The sequence below is a fragment of the Epinephelus moara genome, chromosome 14, assembly GCF_006386435.1.
Source record: "Epinephelus moara isolate mb chromosome 14, YSFRI_EMoa_1.0, whole genome shotgun sequence".
Taxonomy (NCBI): Eukaryota; Metazoa; Chordata; class Actinopteri; order Perciformes; family Serranidae; genus Epinephelus; species Epinephelus moara.
Genome location: NC_065519.1, coordinates 16,417,884 through 16,435,213, shown reverse-complemented (window position 1 = coordinate 16,435,213; position 17,330 = coordinate 16,417,884). Strand labels below are relative to the sequence as shown.

Genomic DNA, 17,330 nt, shown 5'->3' with positions numbered 1-17,330 from the left:
CCCCGTCTCTGTTCTGAGTGCCAGTTTATTTGAACACTTCTGCCAAGAATGTGTTTGTGGCTGTTAGATATACCCAGATAGCTGCAGGTGATAAGTCCTCTAATGTTTAATCGGCGGCCTGGCCAGGCCAGCTGCCCCACATGGCTGGAGTTTGGACCACATTGACTAATAATGTGGGTCACTCTGCTACTGTGTTTGTGTTTTACATGCCTTTCCAGGTTGACCTGAAATACAAGTTTCCTCTCGGTTTTGGGATTTTATTTTTTTCCAACTGGTTCCTGTGTGGGATTTAGATTTCTGTTGGACATTTCAGCCTCCAATAAGTTGTTTTACAGAAGCTCCCCCGCGCCTGTTTTGTTCCTACACTGTACAGGCTCCTCAAAAATGGCTTCCTCGTCGACCCTGGAAGAACAGAGGAGAGAAATGCAAAGGAAACAGACTTCAAAGCATGTAGGAGGCACAGCGAGGCAGAGACAGGGAGGGAGAGGAGAAAGGGACTGAGGCGTTTTAACAGGGGAGAGCTAAAGTTAAGACATTTCTTGTAAATTCCTCAGCCACACTTTTATTTTTTTAGGTGTTCTCCTCCTCTACAGGCCAATATTTCCCCTCTCTCCTTCCGATTGTTATCTTGTCTCACTCACTCTCTCCTTCTTTTTTCACCTCGCTAAAGAGGAGATCCCCCCCCCCCACCCTCTTTTCCTGTCGCTCCCCCCTCTCCTGCCTGGTCCAGGAGTATTTTTGGAAGTTAATGAAAAGAGAAATCCGAACCGCTTACCCTTAAAAGGCATGTCTGGGTCAGCTGGGTGGAAACTTGTGTTATTAATGTCCTAACATTTTCTATGTGAGTGGGTCATCTGTGATTGTAAGTATGCATGCGTTCGGTGCTGCGTACAGCGCAGGAATGCTGTGGGTTGGGGGGCTAGAAGGGAAGGAGGGTGGGCAAGCAAGCAGGCCTACGTTTTCAGGGAAGGAGGGGAGTGAGGGGCATATTTGGCATATTTCAGGAGCCATTCCAGTCTGGTTCAAGATGCATTCTTCTTCCAGGGATGTGGCTAAATGGCCAGACAGACAGCAATCAAGGGAGGGGAAGAAAGGTGAACATCACGCTCTACTTCCCATCAGTCCCGTGATGCTGGTTGTGGAAGATGACACAGAGTACACATAGCTAAAAAGCCACCAACACAGGTGGTAAAAAGATATCAAAATACCACCTAATGCCACCTACATGCTAACACAGATGTCTAACCTCCCCACCGGGCCTGTAACCGTAATAATATCCATAAAAGGCTACATGTTGAACCATAGTTCTTCACCCAGCAGCAGGGTTTGTATGTCTTGGGTACCATCACTACAATTTAATGAGTGTTTATATGCAGAGAGCTGTAATATGTCTCTTTCAACCTCTCTTCCGTGGCATTACAGTCACTGCTTCTCTCCCCTAGAATTTATGATGTTTTAGCCTGTTATTTGCAGTCGGACGGCTACTGACTGACGTGACAGTGGTTGGCAGGAGTTCACTGTGGCGGTACCAGTCCAGCGCTCAGCAGAGGTCGGGTTCATAGCGAGGTCTCGAGTCTGTGTTTCAGGGCCCGGTTGGAGCAGAGTGTACCCAACCGGCCAAAACTCCTATGTTAATACCTTTTTATTTCTGAAACTTGCAAGAAAATGTTTTCTTTTACGAATCACTTTGTCTCAAATCAAAATAACACTAAAGTAAATTGATAAAAGAGCAAACTGTTAGAATATCAAATACTGTGGGTGCTTATTGTCCTGACTCTGGTGCTGCTGTTTCTGGGTGAGGCCCAGAGAGACAACATCAAATGTGCCGGCTGTCCTGTATCGTGCTTTGATGCGTCTGATGTCTCTTATGTTTTGATCTTACTTGGGTGGGGGGGGGTGTGGATTAGGGAACCACCACAACTGTCACAAATTAAAGGAAAAACCTGAATAAATGAGAGCAGAACATCTGCAGATGCTCACAGACTGAACAGTTTGATGAGTGTGAAAATCATGTTTCATTCAGACTCAACGCAATTGAACACCCGTGGGAAAACTTGCCACCTCCATCATCGAAACACCAAATGAGGAAGAATCTTTTGGAAGAGTGGTGCTCGTCCCTCAAGAAGCATAGACTTGTAGAATCTTTGCCAAGGAGCAGTGACGCTGTTGTGGCTGCTTGTTGTCCCCAAACACACTTTATGTCAGTTTTCCCTGTAATTTGTCACCTACTTGTACTCTAAGTCAGTTTTACAAATAGTTGTTGACTGCCTGAATGAGCATAACATAGAATTTGAGATATTTGAGTAGTGCTAGTAGTAGTAAATAGTAAATCAGAGACATAACAGTTCTTTCCCCCTGAAAATGAGTATGTAATGGTTAACCATTTTTTTTAAATGTCCTTTTTTTAAAATGTCTGAATCGATATAATTCAGCAACTTTCTGTTGTTGCTGATACACAGATTAGACCCATCCCACTGTGATCGTTGTCAGGGTTTACGCTAGCTGAATTCAAGTTGCTACAGGCACTACTGAAGGTCTGTCTCTGAGATTCTGCTCGCTCTCCTCCTGGAGAATAGTCTCTTAGCAGTGGGGAGTGAGGCAGAGGGACTGCAGGGTGCACTTGCTCGCTAATGCTTGTCTTATTTGTGGTCTGATAAACGGAGAAAGAGTGATAACGTGGCGAGGGAATGAGCAAATCATTGCGCTGCGTTCAGCTCTACAATGATAAAATTTCACCCATTTCATGTAGGAACAAAAAGAAACTCAATATGTGGTGGTTAATGTTAATATTGTGGTGGTCTCTAAAAATAATCAATGTATGGGAAACTCTGCATTAACTTTATGAACAAGGACAGCTAAATGTAGCAGTTTAAGTCCACTTCATAATGTGTATTTTTTTTTTTAATTTACTCTGTTGTACGTGTACGATTTAGTGAGTAAATAAGTCAATAAAGTTTAGCACTTTTCACAGATTGAGATCACAAAGTGTTTCACTGGAATAAAATAGCTGAAAATGAAAACAATTATTAGTTTATTTATGCGCCACATCAGTGGTTCCTAATTGGTTCAGCTATGGGGTCCAGATTTCTCCTTAGTCATTACTTCAAGGTCCCCACAGTTTAATATATTCAGCGTCATACTTGCGTTAGGCCATGTCGTTGAGCTAGTTTTCAGTCTCTGTCAAGTAGCTGTCCATTAGTCACTCACTCCACAGCAGGAAACAGCACTTCAAAATACAGCTTTGTGCTGGAAATTCAATGTACCTAAAAAGAAAGTGTGTTTTTTACAAAATAGACATGTTTGCGAGTCACTTGCGGTCCACTCTGAATGAGCCTGCGACCCACTTTTGGACTGCGACCCACCAGTTGGGAACCACTGCACCATATGATGCTGCTGAAATAGAAGCCAGAAAGACAGATTGACATGTGATGTGCATTGTTTTTGAAAACACGTCTCATGATATACAGTCTCTAGAAGTGTATGATTTAGTACTTGTAGAACAGCAGCACCTGAAAATGGCAATCAGCACCCAGAAATCATGATAGTATCGCACAGGGAGATATGCGTATCGTCACGGCCAGAGAGTTAAGAATGAAAACTTTCCCTCTCTCTTGGCTCTGATTAGTTGCCAGGCAACCAGCAGAGACTCCAGGAAGTTACTGGTCTCGACCAAGAAATAGTTTGACACATAACACCCCAGGAATCGGCAAATATCGTTGTCATACTTTGATTTTTGTACAGTTAAAACAAACAAGATAGAGGGTGGTAGTTGGTGAGCTCTTTTTCCATTCACTTCAATAGAGGAAACCGACTTCAGAATGAGGGAACAGACTGAGAAGTTGAGGGAAAGAAAGACGGACTTTGGACTAGTGATGCTTGTGTCAACATCCTCAAAAGGGGCCTTCATAAATTCACATTGTTGTACAGTGCAGCTGTCATGTGTGTAAGTGTGTGTGTGGGTGTGAATGTTTGTTCATTCGATCATATGAACAGTCCCGGTTTGGATCCTCACATGCTCTTCCTTTGCAAATGATCTGTCTGGTGATGCACGAGTGTTTTGCTCCTGTGCCTCCCTCTGAACTGTATGAGTGATACACACACTCTCACATCCACACACACTCACTCTCACACACTCCTGTCTGACCTGTTCTAATCCTTGAATCTCCAGGGCGGCTCTCAAAATAAAATTCCTGCCGCAGATTATTTTTCTTGTGATCAGAAAATATACATGTTCTCAGAGAGAGGAATGTTCAGACGCCATGGCAACCTGACGATTGCTCACTTCCCCCTCTTCTGTTTCTCTCGTCCTCGGCTGTTTTGTCTTCTGTGCTCAACTTTATTTTTCTGTTCTTTTACTTATTTACACTTCTACTATAGGTTGGTAAATCTAATGAACCTTTCAACTACTTTTCACAACTTTCCTCATGTACATAACGTTTGTCTGACTTTCCAAAGATCCCTTATGTTCTGTTTGTCCCTTTGTTCTCACCTCATTTAAAACTGGTAAGATGTTTTTCTCTTTCCCACAGACATCCCTCCCTCTGTTCCTCCATCCATCCATGCATTAGCCAGTCTGGTTTTAGGAGCTTTCATCATTGTGGTGCTGATGCATGCAGACCCCGACTGCTAGGCTATTTTCAGCCTCTCTCTCCCCCTCCTGTCTGTACCCTTTTTTCCCCCTTTGGTTTTATTTTGTAGGAGAGCTCTGCGCTGCTGCCTTTTGTAAAGGGGCAGTTGAGGGCTGGGTTGGCTGGTTTTCCCCTCCATGCCAGCATTGCTCTTTGGAGCTCCTTCTCATGCTAGCTGTCCCAACCAGGGGAAGTGAAGCAGCACAATTCGAGCCATGGCGAGGCCATAAAAATAGACTGGCTAAAGTGCAGCTTTTACTTCTACTACTAAGAGACATGTTTGAAACCCTTTCATGTCCAGTGTTTTTGTGGTGGTAGTAGTAGTCGTAGTAGTAGAAGAAGTTTGTGTGATTAGAGCTGCACCTACAGCCCAGTTGGCAAAATTAAATGTTGACATTGTACTTTTCCGCAAACCGCAGATATGTTACATTTGTACTTTTCATACGAATCATATCAACATTTCTAAAGTGACGTAGTTCAGATTACATTTATACAAGCTGAGTTTCTCTTCAGGAAGGGTAGGGAATTGTGGATTGTGAGACACCTAGGGCAAGACAGCTGGTAAGCAGCAAGCAGCAGCAGACCAGTATTGTTTACCGAGAGTTCGGGCCATTTTTTGCAGTGTTTGTAGCTACAAAAGTGGGTATTTTTTAACCAAGGTTCTGGACATTTCAAGTTGCATTTGTAGCAACGAAAATGGGCATTTTTTATCAATAGTTTGGGACATTCCCAGCAGCATTTTTTTTTCTGACAAAAGCAGGTGTTCCTCGACTAGATTTCAGGACATTTTCAGCCATGTTTGTTGTGATAAAAGAGGGTATTTTTTCAACAAGAGTTAGGGATATTATCTGCCCTGTTTGTAGATGGGGCTGTTTGTGGGATGGTGTAACATCAAGCAAGCAGCAGACCATTGTTCAAGACCAACAAACGACAAAAGCAGGTATTTTTAATCGACAGACATTTCCAGACATGTTTGTAGCAACAAAATTGGGCATTGTTTATCTAGAGTTTGGAACATCTCCAGCCACATTTGTTCTGACAAAAGACGGTATTTTTTAACAAGAGTTCGAGATATTTCGAGCCCTGTCACGTAGTTCAGATTTCATGTATATGAGCTGAGTTTCTCATCAGGAGGAGGACGAAGGGATGGTGTAAGCAGCAAGCGGCCTACCATTGTTCGAGACGAACAAACAACAAAAGCAGGTGTTTTTAATCGACACATTGGGCTGGAACATTTTCAGCCATGTTTGTAAGGACCAAACTGGGTATTTTAAGATACAACATGATGTTTTCCTTACCCTAACTAAGTGGTGTATGTGTCCAACAACACATTTACCACAGTGTTGTCACAAGAAAATTCAAAATTAAATGTAAAGAAATAAACCTGCTACATACAAAATGTACAAATGTAACATATAACACATAACACACATACCATGCCAGCATTTATTCTGGCGATTGAGCGGGATGGCAAATAACATAAGAAAAAATTGTCTGTTTTTCATCTTTGCTGGGCAACTAGTAAAGACAGACAGGACATAAGAGGGGAGAGAAAGGAGTACGACATGAGACAGAAGCAACCAGGATGCTCCACTGATGAATGTTTTGATTTTTTTGATTGTCTTTTCAATGAAGTGTTTAGTTGAATAAATGTCCAAAATTAGTGAAACAATGACCTCAATTCCCTAGAGCCCAAGGTTATGTCTTCAAATTAGGGCTGCAGCTAATAATTATTCATTATCAATTAATCATTTTGTTCATAAAACACAAGGAAACTGTTTCCAAAAGTCCTGGGTGACATTTTGAAATTCCAAATTTTGTCTCACAACAGTCCAAAAGCCAAGAGCATTCAATTTATTACAGTGTTAGTCCATAAAGCATCCATTTCTCATGCGTGAGAACCTGTAAACATCATACTTTTGCCCGATTTATCGATTGACTAATCCTTTCAGTATTTTGTCTGAGCTTAAAATAGCCTGAGTCACTGGAACATTTCAGTATTAACCTAAACACATCACTCAGACTGATAACACACATACCGTTGTCTCTCCCTTTTTGCTTAGAGTGAAGCAGACAAACACACACAGCTACTCAGACTATGAGCGAGTCATCGGCTCCCCTCTGGTGGTCTCCCCATCTGCCCTCTGCTTTTTGTCTTTTCTTCTCTCTGTGCGTCATTAAAGGCTAAATGTCAGCTAACATTTGGACAACAATGACACCTTTTCATGTAGTTTGTATTCACTGTATATCAAGACGGTAATTCTTTATTTGAATTTACCTTTTTGATCATCATCCAATATACACTTTTAACTGGTACAATACTGAATGTCTGGCTCACACAGTTAAGTTGTGTGTTTGTGTAAGTACATATGTGTGTGCACGAGGACACATTTTCAGACACAGGAGCCTCACAGGAATCCCGTAACACTCCCAAAGTCCCTGAGTGGCTCATTTGTGCACTGTGGAACATTGTGGAATACCAGGCATATTTTATGATCCAACCTTCAGCCGGCTCCGTCTCTTTCTCCCAACGTCTGGGTTTATTTGTGAAGCTAAGTTGGTCTGGCCATCCGCCCCCCCCCCCCCTTCCTCTCTCCTTCGCTCTGAGGCAGAATATTTAAACATTACATTTTGACATTTAGCTGATGCTTTTATTCAGAGTAACTTACAATGAGTGGGCGCAGTATGCTCAGGCGACTTGTCTCCCTGTGAGAAGTTTAGGTTTCTACATGGATTGACATGTCCGTATGTATATGTGTATCTTTTTATGCTCCTCTTGTGTCCTTGACGAACAAGCCTACCACATATGGTGTGTTTTGACTTCCTGGGCAAACAAGGATACAGCAAAGCTCGATGCCCGTGGCAAAGACTGACTCTCGCCCACCCACTTGGACAAACTCGCTGTAGTTTTTACCTCCTAGTTTTCACCCTCTAGTCACACATTTTTTTCCTCTCTCCGTCTAAACCTCTTAAAAATCGTCTGCATTTCAACCTCCAGTTGCCTCTCTCATCTCCGCTCGTCTTCAACACTCTCCCTCATTCCATCTGTTTCTCTGCCTTCCTTCCTCCATCTCGCTTTAAGGTGTGGACTGCACAGAAGAATGCAGTTAAATTAGTGTTTCTTCTCTCCTGCCAGCCAGCTGCATCTTACACTCCCAGCCATGCCAGGCATCTGAGACACAATTGACCTTAAAAGGAAACAATAGCGGCCCATCAATTCTGCTCTGCCAGTCAAGGAATGGCTCACTCCTGCCTGGGCAGGGTCCACCTCGCACACACACACACACACACACACACACAACGAAAGGAAGTGTTTGGAGACTGAACTTTGAAACCGCTGGGAAATGAGAGCCAGTAAAGTTTTTCTTGTTATTTTATAGGTGTATACTGTCTGTACACAGCTGTAGCTGTTTTTTTTTATAAATACCAGGGTCATGAGTCTCTCCTGTTAATTAAAGGTCTAAATGCTTATCCACAAATCTTAATTTATTTTTTGGCTGAAAGGTAGTTAAATGTAAATACGGTACTTTCAAAACGTGGCTGGTGAGAACAGGCTGACTCCAGCTTGCAGCTTTCTCAAGAACCATTTATCCAAACAACTTCACACTTCCCATGACATATACCCTTTTCTCACCAAAATTAGCATGTGTGTGAGGGTTTTTTTAACGTGGGGAAAACCCGCTAAAAATAGGCAATAAACTGCTTTACCATTGCCAGCAGTAGACGAGTATGGATGCCTTTTTTTCCCCTCGTGTCAAGTTCAATGTCACGGACTAGTCCGTAGAAAGCAGCATGGCTACAGTGGTTGCTTCTTTTTTATTTCTCTTATTTATTCAGTCTCCCTCAAAGTCAGTGCTGACTAATTTTGAGCCATGTTTAAGTGCTGCTTGGATGGAGAAAGATGGTATTTTGTGGCAGCCGGTCAGTGCAGGGGCTAAAATTAGCGCGTCCACCTGAGCGATGTATTTCCATTACTACCAATCGAAGCCAATCGGTGTCATGACTACTGCAGAGTCATTTGTCCTGAGAGTGAATGCTCATTGTAACCTTTCTCATTGAATAAAAAAGCCAGATGTTAGCAGGTGTTTTCCAGTGGGAACGGGGCTATAGTTGTGTTCTCTAGCAATCCCGGAGTACATGCATCATTTGGGTACAGAAGCTCTCACAAACATTTTATGGCCCCAGTGAAGTCAGAACCAGGCTATCTCCGGGATAAATCTTGAATCTAGAATCTGTTCTTGAATGAACTATAGCCAACGACAGAGAGTGAGCTGTAACTGTCATGCCTTTCAGCCCTTTCAGTACGCCTACACAGTGTGTACATAACGTACTAATAATAAATATGTTTCATAGATGTCATGAGGTCACACCCAACACTGCACTACCTTGATTCCTCAGCAATTCACCCGCCAAGTATGAAATTGATTGGATGATAGACAGACAGATAGATGGAGACTCTGTGTCCTGGTGGTTATTTTTCTAAACATAAAGTTTGATGAAATTCAATTGACAATTCAAATTAACATGAATTAATTTGAAAGCAACACGTCGCCATGTGAGTGACAAGCTAATGTTGCCCCATGTTTATCCATCCATGTCAAAGTTACTGTGCACCTTTGCTTGAGTACAAGGCTCGGCCTGTACCTTTTTAATTCTCAAAAGATTATCACTGCTCAAATTTAAACCCAACCGGTCAAGGCAGAAAGGATTCGGTTAGCATCCTCAGATTTGCCAGCAAATTCTGACTGTCCTAAAAAGTGTCCTAGAGCCAGACACTAGCTACTGTAAATTTAAGTGTCTTTCAAAATGCTTTAAATCCCATTTGTTGGATTCCTCCGACAGGCAGTCTCGTCTGTGTCTTGTTTATTCTAAATAGTGGATCTGGCCTTGGAAGACCCTTAATATTTTACCTAGTTTACATGCCAGGAGGTTCCTTTATTATTGAGGTGTTGAGTGACATTGCTAGTTGTCATATCACTGTTGCATAAATGAAAAACAGTCAACACTTATCTATCTGTGTCAGCAGTAGTGTGTGAAAGCCTCAGCTGTTATTTGTTGAACAGGCAGGGCTGAAAGTCATTAGATATTAGGACAGGTTTTGCAGGTTCACGGTGAAGTTTAAGAGGTGGATGGTTTGACAGCTCGTCAGCTTGTGGACAAATTCTTACTCCACCTTGCCGCTCAGCTGGAATGCAAATAGCAGCAGGAGGAATGCTGTTCGCAGTGTGCACTGGCAGCAAATGAAAAATCAACCCCTTGCTCTATTCTTCTCTGGTGTTCCCTCCTCCTTTCTTTTGTTAGTGCCTTCTGTCTGCTACTTTCTGGATCTCTGATTCCTGTCTCTCCCCATCTTTCTCGTCTCTGTGTATCTGCTGTCTTTCCCCCTCGTCCTTCTCTCTCCCTAGGCATCCTGTTCACTGTGTTTGATTTGGGCATTCCTTTCCTCCCCGAGCAGACAAAACAACCCCAGACCTCTCTGAACTGCAACCCCCAGTGCGCACACACACACACATGCACACATGTACACACACTCTCCCTTCTGCTAATCACACACAGGAAATGGGCTCCCATGCAAACGAGGCCCGCCTGGCGAGTGGAACCCAGGATGGAGTTTCAGGCCTTGAAATGTTCTCCAGTGGAGGAAATTGAACATGATCTCTCTCTTCCCCCTTCTTTCATTCTCCCTCGTTTCCCCTCTTGTTTTACTCGATGTGGTTCCTCTGTCCTTTTTCTTTTGACACTCTTTTTTTGAATGCATCCATGTTGCTATAAAACATTGCCATTAAGACCAACTAATGCACTCACAGAGTTTCTTCTCTGTGGAAGCGTTGGTGAAAATAAGATATTTTGAGAGAAGCGAGAGTATTTTTTATGCTGTTGGTACCAGTCGGATCAATGTTAGGTTTATACTGTACCAAATCAGACTCTGTATAAGTGTGTGTGTGTGTGTGGCCTCAAGTACTGTATGTGTTTGGAGAGTGTGAGCTTAAGTGCTCAGAAAGCACACACTGATAACTTATCAACCACCTTCCATTATATGTGGGATAAAGCCGGACTCAAAGATAAACAATGCATGATAAAATGTTTATGTAGTTTAAAAAGGGAGGGGAGGGTTGTTTCTACTTTGTTTAACACAACCGAACCAAGTGTATAGTTTCAGGTAAGAGATATTGTATTGCGCTGTAATATTTGCACACTGACTGGACATTTGTTGTGGGTCAGGACAAGATGTGCTTAAACACACTGGGATCAGTATATGTACAGAAATGTATCTTGGTGACGTTGATGCAGACGCGTTTTGACAGATAATCATATCACATATTGTCACAGATCGTACAGGAAGAGTATCGTTCCTCATTTAGTACAGTGCAGAGTGTACTGATGAGAAAAAGGACAGGACATACATGACATTTCAGTTAAAATAAGATTTGAATGTCATCTCTTCATGGTCAAAACAATACAGGAGACTCATGAAAGAAAACCCTGGATTCAGTTTGGTACGGAATCAAAAATGCACTTAGTAGGTTTTTACAGAATAGCACAGAAATCTTAAAATTATTAATGGTTGCTGTGTTTTATTTTGACTAAAAATGATGCACTGATTTCTGATACCTGACAGAAAAAAGGCATTACTTCTATCAGGGATCTGTATAAATACATAAATCGTCATGTACAGTTAATTTCAGTTAAAAAAAACAACAAAAAAACAAACAAACATGTTATCACATAAGATATTAGGGCAAGACAATATTATTATCTATGATATCATCAGTATTGTGATGATATGATCTTGTTATCATTCTACAAATCTGTTGTCTGAATTAATGGTTCGGACCATCAGTTATTATTTTACCACTGCATATTGATTTTCTATTTTTGGAGCTGGACTGTTTATTTGGAGCACTGTTGGAATATGTATACCATTTGGTTATTCAGAGCACGACATTCTCGGAGCACAGAGCATACTCTGGGCATAGACAGAGCAGCAGCCAGGCGCAAAGTGTAACTAACCTGTTCATTAATTTATATATAGAACGCGGCTATGATATGATAACAATAAAAAGTATTAGATAAAGAAATAGAACACCTTTATTTATTAGAACAACAGCACCCTAATTTTAGTGCTGTCTAGCGTTTTTCTAGTGCTGTAATCAACTAAAGAAAATCTTGGTCAACTGAAATTCTACCTAGTCCTCAACCAATCAATTGGTCGATCTGGGGAAAAAAATCAGCACGGTTTATCTCCAGACTAAAACGCCACAGGGCAAGTCAACACTCTTAAGGCAAGTGGAATGCTTCAAGTGAGAAAAAAATGTAATCTCTATTGTAATATTACTCAGAAATAAACTGTGCACTGTAATGCTTTTCCACCTGAACTATGAGTGCGAGTTTGTGTCACCATCAAGCATTAAGTAGGAGTGATGAGAAAAATCTGGGTTGACAGTGTCATATGCAACATTACGTTACTTATGTGAAATATCTCTGTAACGCTTAGACTTGCTATTTTTATCTTATAAGTTAATGTTAGCCATCCTGCCGCTCCAACAAGGGTTCTGGTGTCATCCTATCCCTTTTAGAAGCTTTATAATCCAGCCTTGAACTGTTCTGTCTTTTTGGAGACTTAGTACAATAAATCCATACTGATAAAGATGGCACTGAATGCCCTCTGTGATTATTAATCTGTTTTCCGATGAAAAATGAAAAAATGAGAGTTGAAAAATGTTTAACTTTGGGTAAAATGCTGCGCTCGTCACTGTCACCAGCCGTCCAGTCACAGTAGAGAAGGGGCGGGACAAACCACAGCAAAGCCAAACGGTCAATGAGGACAAATGCAAGTGCTCAACAACAACAGCTGTCGTTTCTCAGCTGGGAAAAGAAACACTTTGGTGGACACACTGTCTTATTAAAGTAAAACCAGCGATTGTCCGACCAATGAGAATTTGATTGGACATGGGCATGGGACCGGAACTATACAGCCCTGCCTACGTTTTCCAACCTGCTTTGGATGAAAGTGGCTGCATCCCATGGAAACCACGCACCCTACGGTCCAGGAATGGGTCCAAAAGTTCACTTTAACTTGCCTCTGCAGCAACTGCTTCTCTAATCCATCGATCTGATCTGATCAGCTGTGATTGATCTGACCACAAACTGATTTACTGACTAATTGTGCAACTCAAACTCAACAAACTGACACCTGTGCTGTGTTCACTGACCCACAAATACTTGAATTCAGAGAAGGAGACACGAAAAACAGAAACTGTGCTGATCCCCCTACAACAATCCCCCCACTGCCACCCCACATTGATTCTAATTTCATGGGAAACACTACATACTGGAAAATATGCTCATCAGTCATTATAATAATTAAAACTACTCTACACATTCGTAACTTCTGCTCATGACACATAAATGTTTGCAAAGTGAACACAGTGTGCTGGAAATGACACGTAGAAAAAAAAAAGGTGAGAACTGATCTGACTGGTGGTTGCTCAGAGACAGTTACAGACCGTGGAGGAAGTGCCACCTCACACTGTTCCAGTTTATTCTGCTGAGTAACGTAATGAATCCTCCCCAACCTGACATGCTGTGTGCGTGAGGGGAAGCGAGTGGGAGCGAGGGATGAGAAGGAGACAGCTGTTTTCAGTTTCGCTTGGTTACGGGTTGGCTAACTGTCTGAATGAATAGCCCCGACCCCCCTACACACACACACACACACACACACACACACACACAACACATACAAACACAGACAAACATGTGGTCTCTGGTCACCCGGGTATTTGGCGTCTCCTGGATTGCGAAGAATGTGTCAAATCTCATTTGTAAAATCACATATTTTCATTAAGTGTTTATTGATCACAGAGCGCCCCAAAAAGCTGGCGTTGCACTCTGCAGAATTACACATTTGGTTTAGTGCAGTGTCGGAGTGTTGTTGTGTAGCGTGAGAACGTTGGATGATTCAGCAAAACCTGTGAGCCGGTATTATGCGGCGGCCCTCATGAATCTAGCATGACAGAGCTGAGTGCAGAGCAGCAGGGCCGTTTCCTTCCTGTGAAGAAAAGCTGTGTGGGAACAAAGAGACAGGATGACACAGAGAGGAGATGAGAGTGGCAGGGGCGAGTTGTTTCTGTCCATCAGTGGCTACTTACATGATCGAAGTGTCTTTGAGAACGTCACTCGCCTCTGCTTTCTCAGTTACTGTAGCCTGTGTCAGTAGAGAACCCTCTGTCTGAACAGTTTATGACCATTTCATGCTTTAAAGGCTGAAACGATTACGTGATCAACAGAAAGTTAATCAGCAATGGGTTTGTTCATCTTTAACGTCATGTTCCAGCTGCTCAAATGTCAGTTTTGCAGATTTTTCTTAGACTTTCGTGGTGGTAAATTAAAGATTGTTTGGATTTTGGACTGTTGGTTGTTTCACTATTTTCTGATTTCTGTTTATAGACCAAATGATCCATTGATTAAGTGCACACAGAAAGCAATCCACAATCAAACTGATCATTAGCTGCAGCCCTGTGTGCTTTATGCAAGTTTTTTACCATCTTTTTTTCCCATTTCCTCTTCCTCCAACCCAATTACTAGAATAAATGCTGCTATTGTACATTACTGCAAACCTGGGATACGTAGCAGATACATTACATTTTCACATCATTATGTAGCAGATATGTTGAAACCTTATGTTTGGGGTACATAATTCTGGCATGGAAAGTAGGGGTGGGAATCACCAGAAGATCCACGATACAATATTATCACGGTACTTAAGTCACGATACAATATCATTGAGTATTGCGATAAAATATGTTGCGATTTATTACTTTTTTTCAACTGTAAATTATGTCCCCCAGAGGAAACCTCAGATAAAACATCTGTTTTATCTAATAAGATGAAGTTTTCCGTCTGTTCGTCTCACGTCAGCCATTTTTTTTGCAGCAGCAAAATGTCTACTGGACTCTGAAAGAGCAATTGATTATATTATTCTAGTAGGCAATTCGTGACAATTCGATAAAAATATTGCGATATTATGCTGTATTAAGGTTTTTTTCCCCCCAGTGGAAAGCAGCAATGTCTTGACAAAAAACAACCGCTTTTTGTGACACTATCCGAGCATAAAAAGCAGCGATGTCGCTAAAAAAAACTGCTTTACCTGCTACTACGCTGATAGGAAGATCAGGGATGTCTCAGAAAAAAACAAATGTTTTCAGTGTCTAAAAGAACATTCAAAATGAAGTGAAGGCTCCCTAACAAAAACCAAGTTTGGGGGCCGAAAAGCTGCTGAAAAAAAAAGCTACAGGTTGCTAAAAAATAGCCATTTTTGGGTGTTAAAAAGTTGCAGGAAAATGGCAGCAGGCCCCTAAAAAACACCCACGTTTGGTGCCCAAAAAGCTGCTGAAAATGAGCAATGACACACTAAATCATAACCAGTAGGCTATTGTTTTTGTTGGTCTCAAACCGTGGTTTCCACCTTGGCAGGCATCCCACCTAGGTGACACACCATCCAACATCCTCCACCTCTAGATCACTGTGTCAGCTCATATACTGCATCACTTCAGAAATGCTGATCTGATTAAGGCATTCGTGGTTTGCAGAAATGTACAATTCCAACATTTTCTTCTTGCGACTGGGCTGCTTCCTCCCTGTTGCAGTAAAAGTCCTAATGCACAGGTGACAAAGCAGTTTCAGCTTCTTACTTCATTGTTCTGCAGCTTTTAAAAAAACGTCTTGTACGGTCTTCATCAGTAAGTAAGTTTGCTGGGTTGTCATGAAACTAGATGTTCAAACTTTCCTTCATTCTGAGCATCTTTTGGACGCCGGGTCCATCATGATGACATAAATGATAAGTGTCTTTAATGTATGTTGTATGTAATCTTCATGTGTCTGTACCGGAGTGTCCTGTTGCTGCTTCCAGTTCACAGGAATGTTCCCTTTCTCCTTCGGCCTCCCCCTCCTCTTTCTCATTTCTCCCCTCCCTCCACTTCCCTCTCTCATCCTTTAAATTCAGTCCAGACTTCAGCCTTAAATCTGGATTCTCTGTGCTTAACCAAACATATGGAATGCTACTGTAGTGGAATGCTCCAAGTCTGGGTTGTTTTCTGTGTGTGTGTGTGTGTGTGTGTGTGTGTGTGTGTGTGTGTGTCTGTCCCTGTGTGTGTGTGTTTGACCATGCACATGTTTTGAAGCAGATGAGAGCTTCTAGGATGATGATGATTATGATAATGGTGCGTGTGTGTGTTTGTGTGCCTCCCCAGAGAACTGAATAGGGCCTTCTGTTGTCGTGGCCAAACACTACTTGTCTGCTCATGCATGAGTCTATTGCAGAGCCTTCCGAATGCGTCCCATATCTCAGCAGTTAGCTCATTCTGTAGCCCGTTAGCTTGACTGTGAACCATCTCCCCCACAGTGACTGCATTGTCAGCCCGGCCGCAGGCTCGGGCCTTGCCAACTGCCAAACATAACGATGGTGAAAGATGCCATGAGAGTGTGTGTGTCTTGATATTATGATGACCGCTGAGTTACTAACCTTATGCCCTGCTTGTGTGTTTTTGACCACAGGATGGAGACTTTGGGAAGAGGAGCTTAACGTACGATAACAGAAGGATGCATCTTAAATGTAGGTTTTGCTTTCCTGTCTTCTTTTTAGTGTTGATTTATTTCTGCTCTTCGCTCTTTCTGCACATATTCAGTCTATCTCTGGGTCACTGAAAGTCAGCGAAAGTCATGCAATTTTATTTTTGAATTTAACTCAAATGTCTTTATTCAGTAATGTGACATTTTTGCAGTGCACAATACTACTCTTTACATGTTGCCCTAGCGCAGGGCTTGCACAATATATTGCTTCACTCAACATATTTGTATCTTATGACTCTCAAAGCAGTAGTTAAACATTTTTAGAGAAATGGTTGGTTAATATTTTTTCTTTTTGAGAGTAAAGTAAGAAGATTGATACCGCTCTCATGTCTGTGTGTTAAGTACGGAGGTGAAACCAGGAGGTGATTAGCCTAGCTTAACATAAAGACTGGAAACGGGGAAAGCAGCTAGCCTGTTCACAAATATGTCCAGCAGTACCTCTAATGCCAGGTTCACACTGGATGCTGAAGCGCGGCGCCTATCCCAGCTGACATTGGGTGAGAGGCGGGGTACACCCTGGACAGGTCACCAGACTATCACAGGGCTGACACATAGAGACAGACAACCATTCACACTCACATTCACACCTACGGACAATTTAGAGTCATCAGTTAACCTGCATGTCTTCGGACTGTGGGAGGAAGCTGGAGCACCCGGAGAAAACCCACGCTGACACGGGGAGAACATGCAAACTCCGCACAGAAGGGCTCCTCCACCCTGCATTCGAACCTTCGAACCAGGAACCCTCTTGCTGTGAGGCGATAATGCTAACCACTGCACCACCGTGCTGCCCTAATAATCTTTTGTGAACAATAAAAAGAATATATTAGATATAATATAAATAATCTGATAATGATAAAACACACAAGCAGACAGAGACAGAGCTCTACGAGTGAAGAACAGAGCAGATGAGCAGAGCTGCTTGATGACTGGCTGACATGGAGAAATGTGCTTCTAGTGTACACAACCAGATGACGGCTGATGGGCATCTTCACATACAGGGGTGCTTTGGCGTCCAGTGTGAACATTTCTGTACAGAGCATCTCCTTTTATAGCGCTGCTTGTCTGTCAGAC

General features: G+C 42.3%; 1 protein-coding gene across 1 annotated transcript in view; it reads left to right on the top strand.

Moving 5' to 3' along the window:
* The window catches only part of luzp1 (leucine zipper protein 1), a 76,087-nt gene that overhangs the window by 11,114 nt on the left and 47,643 nt on the right, over positions 1–17,330 (top strand). Inside the window, exon 2 of the mRNA XM_050061200.1 lies at positions 16,182–16,239. The gene's annotated coding sequence lies outside the window, so the exon portion shown is untranslated. The remainder of the gene's footprint in view (positions 1–16,181; positions 16,240–17,330) is intronic.